Source organism: Rhinopithecus roxellana, chromosome 1 (assembly GCF_007565055.1).
Source record: "Rhinopithecus roxellana isolate Shanxi Qingling chromosome 1, ASM756505v1, whole genome shotgun sequence".
In the NCBI taxonomy this organism is placed as follows: Eukaryota; Metazoa; Chordata; class Mammalia; order Primates; family Cercopithecidae; genus Rhinopithecus; species Rhinopithecus roxellana.
Window position 1 is genome coordinate 23,195,072 of NC_044549.1, and position 12,652 is coordinate 23,207,723.

General features: G+C 38.9%; 1 pseudogene across 1 annotated transcript; it reads left to right on the forward strand.

Annotated features, from left to right (window-relative positions):
• The first annotated feature begins 11,368 nt into the window (after positions 1 to 11,368).
• On the forward strand, positions 11,369 to 12,300 carry LOC104662039 (annotated as a pseudogene). Its single transcript, XR_747922.2, has one exon. The product of XR_747922.2 is annotated as a 60S ribosomal protein L6 pseudogene (transcript).
• Positions 12,301 to 12,652: the final 352 nt, after the last annotated feature.

Here is a 12,652-nt window from a genome sequence, read left to right on the forward strand (position 1 = left end):
AGCTGAAACAGGGCGAGGCATCACCTCACCTGGGAAGCGCAAGGGGGAAGGGAATCCCTTTTCCTAGCCAGGGGAACTGAGACACACAACACCTGGAAAATCGGATAACTCCCAACCCAATACTGCGCTTTAAGAAAACAGGCACACCAGGAGATTATATCCCACACCGGGCCGGGAAGGTCCGATGGCCACGGAGCCTCCCTCATTGCTAGAACAGCAGTCTGTGATCTAACCACAAGGCAGCAGCGAGGCTGAGGGAAGGGCGCCCGCCATTGCTGAGGCTTAAGTAGGTAAACAAACCGGCTGGGAAGCTCGAACTGGGTGGAGCTCACAGCAGCTCAAGGAAACCTGCCTGTCTCTGTAGACTCCACCTCTGGGGACAGGGCACAGCTCAACAACAACAACAAAAAAAGCAGCAGAAACCTCTGCAGACGCAGACGACTCTGTCTGACAGCTTTGAAGAGAGCAGTGGATCTCCCAACACGGAGGCTGAGATCTGAGAATGGACAGACTGCCTGCTCAAGTGGGTCCCTGACCCCTGAGTAGCCTAACTGAGAGACATCCCCCACTAGGGGCAGTCTGACACCCCACACCTCACAGGGTGGAGTACACCCCTGAGAGGAAGCTTCCAAAGTAAGAATCAGACAGGTACACTCACTGTTCAGCAATATTCTATCTTCTGCAACCTCTGCTGCTGATACCCAGACAAACAGGGTCTGAAGTGGACCTCAAGCAATCTCCAACAGACCTACAGCTGAGGGTCCTGACTGTTAGAAGGAAAACTATCAAACAGGAAGGACACTTATACCAAAACCCCATAAGTACGTCACCATCATCAAAGACCAGAGGCAGATAAAACCACAAAGATGGGGAAAAAGCAGGGCAGAAAAGTTGGAAATTCAAAAAATAAGAGCGCATCACCCCCTGCAAAGGAGCGCAGCTCATCGCCAGCAACAGATCGAAGCTGGTCAGAGAATGACTTTGACGAGATGAGAGAAGAAGGCTTCAGTCCATCAAACTTCTCAGAGCTAAAGGAGGAATTACATACCCAGCACAAAGAAACTAAAAATCTTGAAAAAAGAGTGGAAGAATTGACAGCTAGCCTAATTAATGCAGAAAAGGTCATAAACGAAATGACAGAGATGAAAACCATGACACGAGAAATACGTGACAAATGCACAAGCTTCAGTAACCGACTCGATCAACTGGAAGAAAGGGTTATCAGTGATTGAGGATCAAATGAATGAAATGAAGCAAGAAGAGAAACCAAAAGAAAAAAGAAGAAAAAGAAATGAACAAAGCCTGCAAGAAGTATGGGATTATGTAAAAAGACCAAATTTACGTCTGATTGGGGTGCCTGAAAGTGAGGGGGAAAATGGAACCAAGTTGGAAAACACTCCTCAGGATATCATCCAGGAGAACTTCCCCAACCTAGTAGGGCAGGCCAACATTCAAATTCAGGAAATACAGAGAACACCAAAAAGATACTCCTTGAGAAGAGCAACTCCAAGACACATAATTGCCAGATTCACCAAAGTTGAAATGAAGGAAAAAATCTTAAGGGCAGCCAGAGAAAAAGGTCGGGTTACCCACAAAGGGAAGCCCATCAGACTAACAGCAGATCTCTCGGCAGAAACTCTACAAGCCAGAAGAGAGTGGGGGCCAATATTCAACATTCTTAAAGGAAAGAATTTCAAACCCAGAATTTCATATCCAGCCAAACGAAGTTTCATAAGTGAAGGAGAAATAAAATCCTTTACAGATAAGCAAATGCTTAGAGATTTTGTCACCACCAGGCCTGCCTTACAAGAGACCCTGAAGGAAGCCCTAAACATGGAAAGGAACAACTGGTACCAGCCATTGCAAAAACATGCCAAAATGTAAAGACCATCGAGGCTAGGAAGAAACTGCATCAACTAACGAGCAAAATAACCAGTTAATATCATAATGGCAGGATCAAGTTCACATATAACAATATTAACCTTAAATGTTAATGGACTAAATGCTCCAATTAAAAGACACAGACTGGCAAACTGGATAAAGAGTCAAGACCCATCAGTCTGCTGTATTCAGGAGACCCGTCTCACATGCAGAGACATACATAGACTCAAAATAAAGGGGTGGAGGAAGATCTACCAAGCAAATGGAGAACAAAAAAAAGCAGGGGTTGCAATCCTAGTCTCTGATAAAACAGACTTTAAACCATCAAAGATCAAAAGAGACAAAGAAGGCCATTATATAATGGTAAAGGGATCAATTCAACAGGAAGAGCTAACTATCCTAAATATATATGGACCCAATACAGGAGCACCCAGATTCATAAAGCAAGTCCTTAGAGACTTACAAAGAGACTTAGACTCCCATACAATAATAATGGGAGACTTCAACACTCCGCTGTCAACATTAGACAGATCAACGAGACAGAAAGTTAACAAGGATATCCAGGAATTGAACTCATCTCTGCACCAAGCAGACCTAATAGACATCTATAGAACTCTCCACCCCAAATCAACAGAATATACATTCTTCTCAGCACCACGTCGCACTTATTCCAAAATTGACCACATAATTGGAAGTAAAGCACTCCTCAGCAAATGGAAAAGAACAGAAATTATAACAAACTGTCTCTCAGACCACAGTGCAATCAAACTAGAACTCAGGACTAAGAAACTCAATCAAAACTGCGCAACTACATGGAAACTGAACAACCTGCTCCTGAATGACTACTGGGTACATAACGAAATGAAGGCAGAAATAAAGATGTTCTTTGAAACCAATGAGAACAAAGATACAACATACCAGAATCTCTGGGACACATTTAAAGCAGTGTGTAGAGGGAAATTTATAGCACTAAATGCCCACAAGAGAAAGCTGGAAAGATCTAAAATTGACACTCTAACATCACAATTAAAAAAACTAGAGAAGCAAGAGCAAACACATTCAAAAGCTAGCAGAAGGCAAGAAATAACTAAGATCAGAGCAGAACTGAAGGAGATAGAGACACAAAAAAACCCTCCAAAAAATCAATGAATCCAGGAGTTGGTTTTTTGAAAAGATCAACAAAATTGACAGACCGCTAGCAAGACTAATAAAGAAGAAAAGAAAGAAGAATCAAATAGATGCAATAAAAAATGATAAAGGGGATATCACCACCAACCCCACAGAAATACAAACTACCATCAGAGTATACTGTAAACACCTCTATGCAAATGAACTAGAAAATCTAGAAGAAATGGATAATTTCCTGGACACTTACACTCTTCCAAGACTAAACCAGGAAGAAGGTGAATCCCTGAATAGACCAGTAGCAGGCTCTGAAATTGAGGCAATAATTAATAGCCTACCAACCAAAAAAAGTCCAGGACCAGATGGATTCACAGCTGAATTCTACCAGAGGTACAAGGAGGAGCTGGTACCATTCCTTCTGAAACTATTCCAATCAATAGAAAAAGAGGGAATCCTCCCTAACTCATTTTATGAGGCCAACATCATCCTGGTACCAAACCCTGGCAGAGTCACAACAAAAAAAGAAAATTTTAGACCAATATCCCTGATGAACATCGATGCAAAAATCCTCAATAAAATACTGGCAAACCGGATTCAGCAGCACATCAAAAAGCTTATCCAGTATGATCAAGTGGGCTTCATCCCTGGGATGCAAGGCTGGTTCAACATTCGCAAATCAATAAACGTAATCCAGCATATAAACAGAACCAAAGACAAGAACCACATGATTATCTCAATAGATGCAGAAAAGGCTTTTGACAAAATTCAACAGCCCTTCATGCTAAAAACGCTCAATAAATTCGGTATTGATGGAACATACCTCAAAATAATAAGAGCTATTTATGACAAACCCACAGCCAATATCATACTGAATGGGCAAAAACTGGAAAAATTCCCTTTGAAAACTGGCACAAGACAGGGATGCCCTCTCTCACCACTCCTATTCAACATAGTGTTGGAAGTTCTGGCTAGGGCAATCAGGCAAGAGAAAGAAATCAAGGGTATCCAGTTAAGAAAAGAAGAAGTCAAATTGTCCCTGTTTGCAGATGACATGATTGTATATTTAGAAAACCCCATTGTCTCAGCCCAAAATCTCCTTAAGCTGATAAGCAACTTCAGCAAAGTCTCAGGATACAAAATTAATGTGCAAAAATCACAAGCATTCTTATACACCTGTAACAGACAAACAGAGAGCCAAATCATGAATGAACTTCCATTCACAATTGCTTCAAAGAGAATAAAATACCTAGGAATCCAACTTACAAGGGATGTCAAGGACCTCTTCAAGGAGAACTACAAACCACTGCTCAGTGAAATAAAAGAGGACACAAACAAGTGGAAGAACATACCATGCTCATGGATAGGAAGAATCAATATCGTGAAAATGGCCATACTGCCCAAGGTTATTTATAGATTCAATGCCATCCCCATCAAGCTACCAATGACTTTCTTCACAGAATTGGAAAAAACTGCTTTAAATTTCATATGGAACCAAAAGAGAGCCCGCATTGCCAAGACAATCCTAAGTCAAAAGAACAAAGCTGGAGGCATCATGCTACCTGACTTCAAACTATACTACAAGGCTACAGTAACCAAAACAGCATGGTACTGGTACCAAAACAGAGATATAGACCAATGGAACAGAACAGAGTCCTCAGAAATAATACCACACATCTACAGCCATCTGATCTTTGACAAACCTGAGAAAAACAAGAAATGGGAAAAGGATTCCCTATTTAATAAATGGTGCTGGGAAAACTGGCTAGCCATAAGTAGAAAGCTGAAACTGGATCCTTTCCTTACTCCTTATACGAAAACTAATTCAAAATGGATTAGAGACTTAAATGTTAGACCTAATACCATAAAAACCCTAGAAGAAAACCTAGGTAGTACCATTCAGGACATAGGCATGGGCAAGGACTTCATGTCTAAAACACCAAAAGCAACGGCAGCAAAAGCCAATATTGACAAATGGCATCTAATTAAACTAAAGAGCTTCTGCACAGCAAAAGAAACTACCATCAGAGTGAACAGGCAACCTACAGAATGGGAGAAAATTTTGGCAATCTACTCATCTGACAAAGGGCTAATATCCAGAAGCTACAAAGAACTCAAACAAATTTACAAGAAAAAAACAAACAACCCCATCAAAAAGTGGGCAAAGGATATGAACAGACATTTCTCAAAAGAAGACATTCATACGGCCAACAGACACATGAAAAAATGCTCATCATCGCTCGCCATCAGAGAAATGCAAATCAAAACCACAATGAGATACCATCTCACACCAGTTAGAATGGCAATCATTCAAAAGTCAGGAAACAACAGGTGCTGGAGAGGATGTGGAGAAATAGGAACACTTTTACACTGTTGGTGGGATTGTAAACTAGTTCAACCGTTATGGAAAACAGTATGGCAATTCCTCAAGGATCTAGAACTAGATGTACCATATGACCCAGCCATCCCACTACTGGGTATATACCCAAAGGATTATAAATCATGCTGCTCTAAAGACACATGCACACGTATGTTTATTGTGGCACTATTCACAATAGCAAAGACTTGGAATCAACCCAAATGTCCATCTGTGACAGACTGGATTAAGAAAATGTGGCACATATACACCATGGAATACTATGCAGCCATAAGGAAGGGTGAGTTTGCATCCTTTGTAGGGACATGGATGCAGCTGGAAACCATCATTCTTAGCAAACTATCACAAGAAGAGAAAACCAAACACCCCATGTTCTCACTCATAGGTGGGAATTGAACAATGAGATCACTTGGACACCGGGGCCTATCATGGGGAGCGGGGAGGGGGGAGGGACTGCATTGGGAGTTATACCTGATATAAATGACGAATTGATGGGTGCTGACGAGTTGATGGGTGCAGCACACCAACATGGCACAAGTATACATATGTAACAAGCCTGCACGTTATGCACATGTACCCTAGAACTTAAAGTATAATTAAAAAAAAAAAAAGAAAAAGGAAACCTGTAGTAGAAAGGATTGCAATTTGTGTCCAACTGTGGCATAATATAAGACTATAATTCATTTAAATAAATATATATAAATATATAATTCACTTTAATATATACATACTTACTATGAGTAAAGAAATAATGCAAAGTGGACATATAAATATGAATGAGTTATTTTTGATAACTTTATTTATTAGAATAAAAAGTAAGCTTTCTTCATTATGCTTGTATAGAAGAAAACATTCAATAAAAATATATTTAACTGTAAAAAAATTAATAATAATAATAGTAAGTGATTGGGGTATGTTTGGAGAACTAAGGAGCAGTGGAGATGTGTATTTGCCATAGAGTGACATGAAGTTAACAGACTCTTTGTCGCTGAGATAGCCGTCATGGCTACAACTCACTGAGAAGCAGAGAGAAACACCCTCTGCTGTCCGGTATTTCAAAGCCCTTTATTGCTTTATTTGTTTAGAGGTGCATCAGGTAAATGGAGTGCTTACAATTGTAGGTGTAGTACCAGCTATTAAAGCAAATATATTTACAGCCCCTGTAATTATGCTTCAGTAAAAGTTGTTCTGGATGGCTCAACAGGACTCCTCCTTGGGTAATATATTTAGTTTTGTGTCTTCTCCAATGATGCAGAACAACTTATAGTCAAACATTTTCTCCTGATGATACCTTTGTTTCTGGCATGACCTTCTTCTCTTTGAAGTCCAAAAAGAAAAAAAAATGTGTATATATATATATATATATATATATATAGAGAGAGAGAGAGAGAGAGAACATATATAGAGTGACAGATAAATGTAGTGTGCTCCAGGAACTTACTGATTTATTGACCAATAGTCACTTTAAAAAAATCTGTAATACAAAGGCTAATGAAAGAAGGAAGACACTGTAAGGATAATGTTAAATAAAGTATTTGTTTAGGCATGATGTTTGAATTCCTACCCTGATGCCTTTTAGTGTGAGATATTCTTTTTTTTTTTTCTTCATTTTTTAGTAGAGACGGAGTTTCACCGTGTTAGCCAGGATGGTCTCGATCTCCTGACCTCGTGATCCGCCCGTCTCGGCCTCCCAAAGTGCTGGGATTACAGGCTTGAGCCACCGCTCCCAGCCAAGTGTTAGATATTCTTGCACAGATTTTTCTACCTAAGAATTTATGTAGGACAACATGGCGATAGATGCTATTTATCAGAAATATTGTATTACAGCTTTCTCTTTGGTGACAACCTGAGTCTTCTCTTGGGAGTGTTTTAACACTTATTTAATTAGGTCACCTTTGGGCAAAGTGAGTTTCAAGCAAATTGAAAGGTTTCTAAATTCTTTCAGATCACCTGAATACCATTTAGTGTCCTGGTATGTTAATTTGCCAAGTGAAACCCCAGGGAAGAAAAATAATTAAGCCCATAAATAAACAAAATAAGTAAATGCTTACTTATAAATGAGAATATCCTATATTTGTGTAAGATCTTTGCTTGCTTTATGGAATAGGACATAAAATATTTGATGAAACTGAGTTTCCATTGCAATTCTATAACTTTTTTCCGAGAATTCATTTCCATATTTTTCTCCACAACAGCTCCATAGGTTATCAGGTCATTAGGAGAAATATTTTATCTTTCTCTTGCAACTGCTTATAATGATTAATATGGTGCTTTGAATAAATGGTGGATATCTGCATTATTTTGGAACAGTAAATGCTTCATCTTATTCAACCCAGAGATTCTGGAGTCAAGTGAGAAACAGAAACGTAACTAATATAACTCATAGAATTGTTTGGCCATTTAAAGCAGTAGAAATTTGTGTTTTTCACCATTCCCAAACCCTTCTCAATGGAAAATTGTTTCTTCTTTTTATCATGTGGTACAACATGTCTACTAATTAGGTTACCACCAGTTTTTGACTTTAGGATTATGCCTTATACTTCTCCAAATGTCAAAATATGGAAAGAGCCATTAAACTCCTTGGTCTAGCCATGTTTGAATCCCACTCTTGGGCTTCCTGGTTATATGACTCAATAAATTCCCTTTTACTTAAGCTGGTTTCAGCTAAGTTTAATTTGCATGTAACTTAAAGTATCCTGACTAATAAATTTTGCATATTTGGAAATGCAAAATGGCTCAATAGAAATAGATTTTTTTCGTAGAAATCTTGTCTGCTTTTTCAGAAGCTTATGTTAGGTAAAAGATGATGCTTTGTATGTAGATTCATAGATTACTCAGTGTAACTGAAAAATGTGAAGTGAAATGTTTTAGTGATATTCAGCAATTGCACAGCTAATAAAACAGCAATAGAAAATTTGCATATTCTCTTACAGTGATAGAAGGATTCAATGTAAAGTACACTTTAAGGAAGAATGTACAATGATGGCATATTTGCTCACTGAATCAAATATTACCAATAAGGACTTAGCAAAACATTGACTTTTATTCTCACTTATACATTTTATTTTTCTTGCACATTTAATTTTAAGTCCACACAAAATTCACCTTGATTCTTCCTTTTGCTTTCATCTGTTGCAAAGAAAAATCTTTCTACAGATGTTATGCCTACTTCAGATTTCAGAGTAAAATTAAAAAAAAATAAGCTCTCTGTTTTAGTTTCCAAAAAATGATTTTGATTTGCCTTCTGTTTCTAGATGTGCCCTGCAAGGACAAAGCCAGACTGCTACAGGTGGTTTGTTTTTTCTTCCAGATCTTGAACACAAACCGTTCTCTTCTTTTCTTTCTCTCTCCTTCTCTCAACCCACAGTCATTCATTTCCTTCTTTGAAGTGGAAATGTGCTTACCCCCTTTCCAATTTTTATTATTTTGAGACACATTTTATGTTAGCGGGCATGCACAATTTTAAAATCAGACACAGATATTAATTTCTCATATCTGGCAAGTCAGGTAAAAATTTGTAAACCAAATGTTTATTAATTACAAAGTTACTTTTAGGACCCTACTTATTATCAATCACCATATTGCCATAACTTTTGTATGTTCCCCCAAATAGCATTGCTTTTGATGAATGCAGTGTGATTCGGAGTACTCCCAATACACAGTCATTTGACAGTTTTTGTTTTTTTTAACACTGGCAAGCATGCAGCAGATTTTAAGATATATTAAAAGATGTTTGTCATATCTAGTATCTAATAGATGTAATCAAACAAAGGCTTTTTTCAAGCCCATTCAAAAGATTCATTTTATAGGCACAAGATTATGGTAATTTATCATTCATGTTATTCTCTGGATGGTGTGGTTTTGGTTCAGGCAAAGATTTGCTTGTCCCTGTCCCTGCTCAGTGTTCATCTGCTAGCTAGTATCCTACCTAAGATTAAATTTATGCATTTGGTTTTGGTTCAAGGTTTCTTGTTCCCGCTGGCAAACACAGATGCTCCTTAATTCCTCTCCACCTGAATGTGCACAGAATATAATTATGACAGGAGCTAACATTATCTAAAATGCGTTTCCATTTATGCTTGTAGACCAAGGTCAGAACAATTAATCTGAAAGAAGGTAGCACCACAGATTATGCCAAACAATATTTTCCCAAGGAATGTGATGCTATATATCACAAACAGGTAAAATATTCATGCAAATTCTCTGCTGGCCTCTCTGTCAACACAGGTTTACTGTCACTCAATATGAAGTTTACAAAATAGACTGCAGGGAATGCAGATGTTTCTAGTGGTGAGTATCTCATGCATATGTTGTAATAATATTGTGAGGGTTAATTTTATATGTCAACTTGACTGGGCCATGGAGTGCCTGGATGTGGGGAAGTCCCACGTCTGTTGTAAACATCCTGAATAGCAGGTATGGTGATGTTAAATAATATCATGTTTAGTGTTCTCCCCCGCCCCCCCCGCACTGTTGCCCAGGCAACTTGTGATATTCACACAGCACTGCTGGACCATTAAGCTTCTCTAGGTGAAGTCTGGCCCTGTGGGTCGGTGAATCCGTAAAGACTCAGGACACTAGGGTCCTGACACTACATCACTTTCAAAGGAAATCTTGTGACTCTGATGTTAGAAAGGTAACTTGTTTGTTCTTAAGAAAACAAAAATAATGTACAACTTATTTATTTTAAAACGTTAAACTAACATTTTTGCAACAAATCAATAATTAAAGAAAGAGCTCTATTAAAACTACTTTCCTTTAGCTTCAAGCTTTCTGAGAACCAGGTAGAACCAATAAAAAAAAATCATGGCAAATACTCGAGAAATGTTGATGAGCTAGCACATTTCAAGCATGCTATTGCTAAAATGTCATTCCTGTTGTCAAAAGATGAAATTACAATAAATTTAGTTATAGATTTAATTGGCTTTTATTTGTGATTCATGACTCAGAGTAGCCTCCATGCTGCAAAATACAATAAGGAATCCCAATGGACAATGGCAAAATGGTGGGTTTTGTAAGGAAGGAACAAGAAAACAGAACAATAGAAAAAAAGCTGATTGGTTCACCTCAGGTTACTTAGTTTATGTTTTTTTTTTTTTTTTTTGTAAGGGTTAAAACAGAGGCAGCTTGCTTACCACACATTTCAAGTAGACTGAAATGTTCTGTTTTCAGAAAAAATTGGTCTGTTGGGGGATCTATGTGTTTCCTTAGTTTTATTATCTGGCATGTAGCATGAGTGACTTCATTTTAGTTTGATCTAGTTTACTAGGGCCGAGTGTATAAAGGCCAAATCAAAACAATGGTCTTCCATAATTTTGTTGAAAACTGCAGTTTGGAGCTGGAGCTGGCTTGGGAATCTCTGCCAACCCCCAATTATCTGTCTCTCACCAGGAAAAACACCCATTGCTTGTGCTACTGTGGGAGGTAACACAAATATGGGAGGTATACTCATTTGCATTAGAGTGTTCCATAACCCTCTGTTGGCTATAACTTAGGGTTAAAACCAACTGACAATTAAGCTATCAGGGTAATAATCATTTGGCAGAATTGAAATCTAACTGTAAACGGTCTTTGTCTTTGAAAAAGTCACATAAACAATCAGTGGTAGAAAAGGCCAGTCTTGTTAGACCATGGGCCTTTCATTATTGCTGTTCTCTATTACTCCCAGTGTCACTTACTACTTCATTCTTTGGGGCACAGGAGTCAGGGATGTAGACAGCAAACTCTGGTGACCTGGTGACTCTACTTTGACAACAAGCAGCAACTGTGTTCTTTGAACTAATCAGCTCAATATAAATTTTCCTGTTGTATAGACATGATCTAAAAGACAAAAATATTCTGGAATGTGAAGATATTTGTATCAGTATAAAACCATGGTTTAAAAGTTAATTTTAAAAGCTATGGCCTATGTAGGCTGGATTCTGAGATTTGAGTTTTATTTTCAGGTGAAGTCTTTGTTTAAAAAGCAGGTGTGCTCTTTCCCATCTTGCAAGATGGCGGGTGAAAAAGTTGAGAAGCCAGATACTAAAGAGAAGAAACCCGAAGCCAAGAAGGCTGATGCTGGTGGCGAGGTGAAAAAGGGTCACCTCAAGGCCAAGAAGCCCGAGAAGGGGAAGCCCCATTGCAGCCGCAACCCTGTCCTTGTCAGAGGAATTGGCAGGTATTCCGGATCTGCCATGTATTCCAGAAAGGCCATGTACAAGAGGAAGTACTCAGCCGCTAAATCCAAGGTTGAAAAGAAAAAGAAGGAGAAGTTCTTGCAACTCTTACAAAACCAGTTGGTGGTGACAAGAACGGCGGTACTCGGGTGGTTAAACTTCGCAAAATGCCTAGATATTATCCTACTGAAGATGTGCCTCGAAAGCTGTTGAGCCACGGCAAAAAACCCTTCAGTCAGCACGTGAGAAAACTGCGAGCCAGCATTACCCCCGGGACCATTCTGATCATCCTCACTGGACGCCACAGGGTCAAGAGGGTGGTTTTCTTGAAGCAGCTGGCTAGTGGCTTGTTACTTGTGACTGGACCTCTGGTCCTCAATCGAGTTCCTCTACGAAGAACACACCAGAAATTTGTCATTGCCACCTCAACCAAAATCAATATCAGCAATGTCAAAATCCCAAAACATCTTACTGATGCTTACTTCAAGAAGAAGAAGTTGCGGAAGCCCAGACACCAGGAAGGTGAGATCTTCCACACAGAGAAAGAGAAATACGAGATTACAGAGCAGCGCAAGATTGATCAGAAAGCTGTGGACTCACAAATTCTACCAAAAGTCAAAGCTGTTCCTCAGCTCCAGGGCTACCTGCGATCTGTTTTTGCCCTGATGAATGGAATTTATCCTCACAAATTGGTGTTCTAAATGTCTTAAGAACCTCATTAAATAGCTAACTACAAAAAAAAAAAAAAAAAAAAAAAAAAAAGCAGGTGTATCATCAGAAAAAAAAAAAACGCTTATATAAAAGAGCAGAGGAATTTGATCCTGTGAGTGATCATTGCTCTGGGACCATTTTATGCAAATCAATCTGTAAATAAGTAGCAGTTAGACAGCTGATGGGAGAGGGAAGATTGAAGAAAATTAGTCAGGTGGAGAGCAAGAAAATTACTCCGTCTGATTAGAAAAAGGTAATAATAGTGTTTTCACACAGACCAGCAGCATCGTGGTGTTTCTTCATTTCATTTATCTTTCATTTCTGCTTGCTTTGAGGTGAGGGTGGGGAGTCTGAGGACTCTGGGACGGCTACACAATGTGGTAAAGGTGATCAGAAAGAGTAA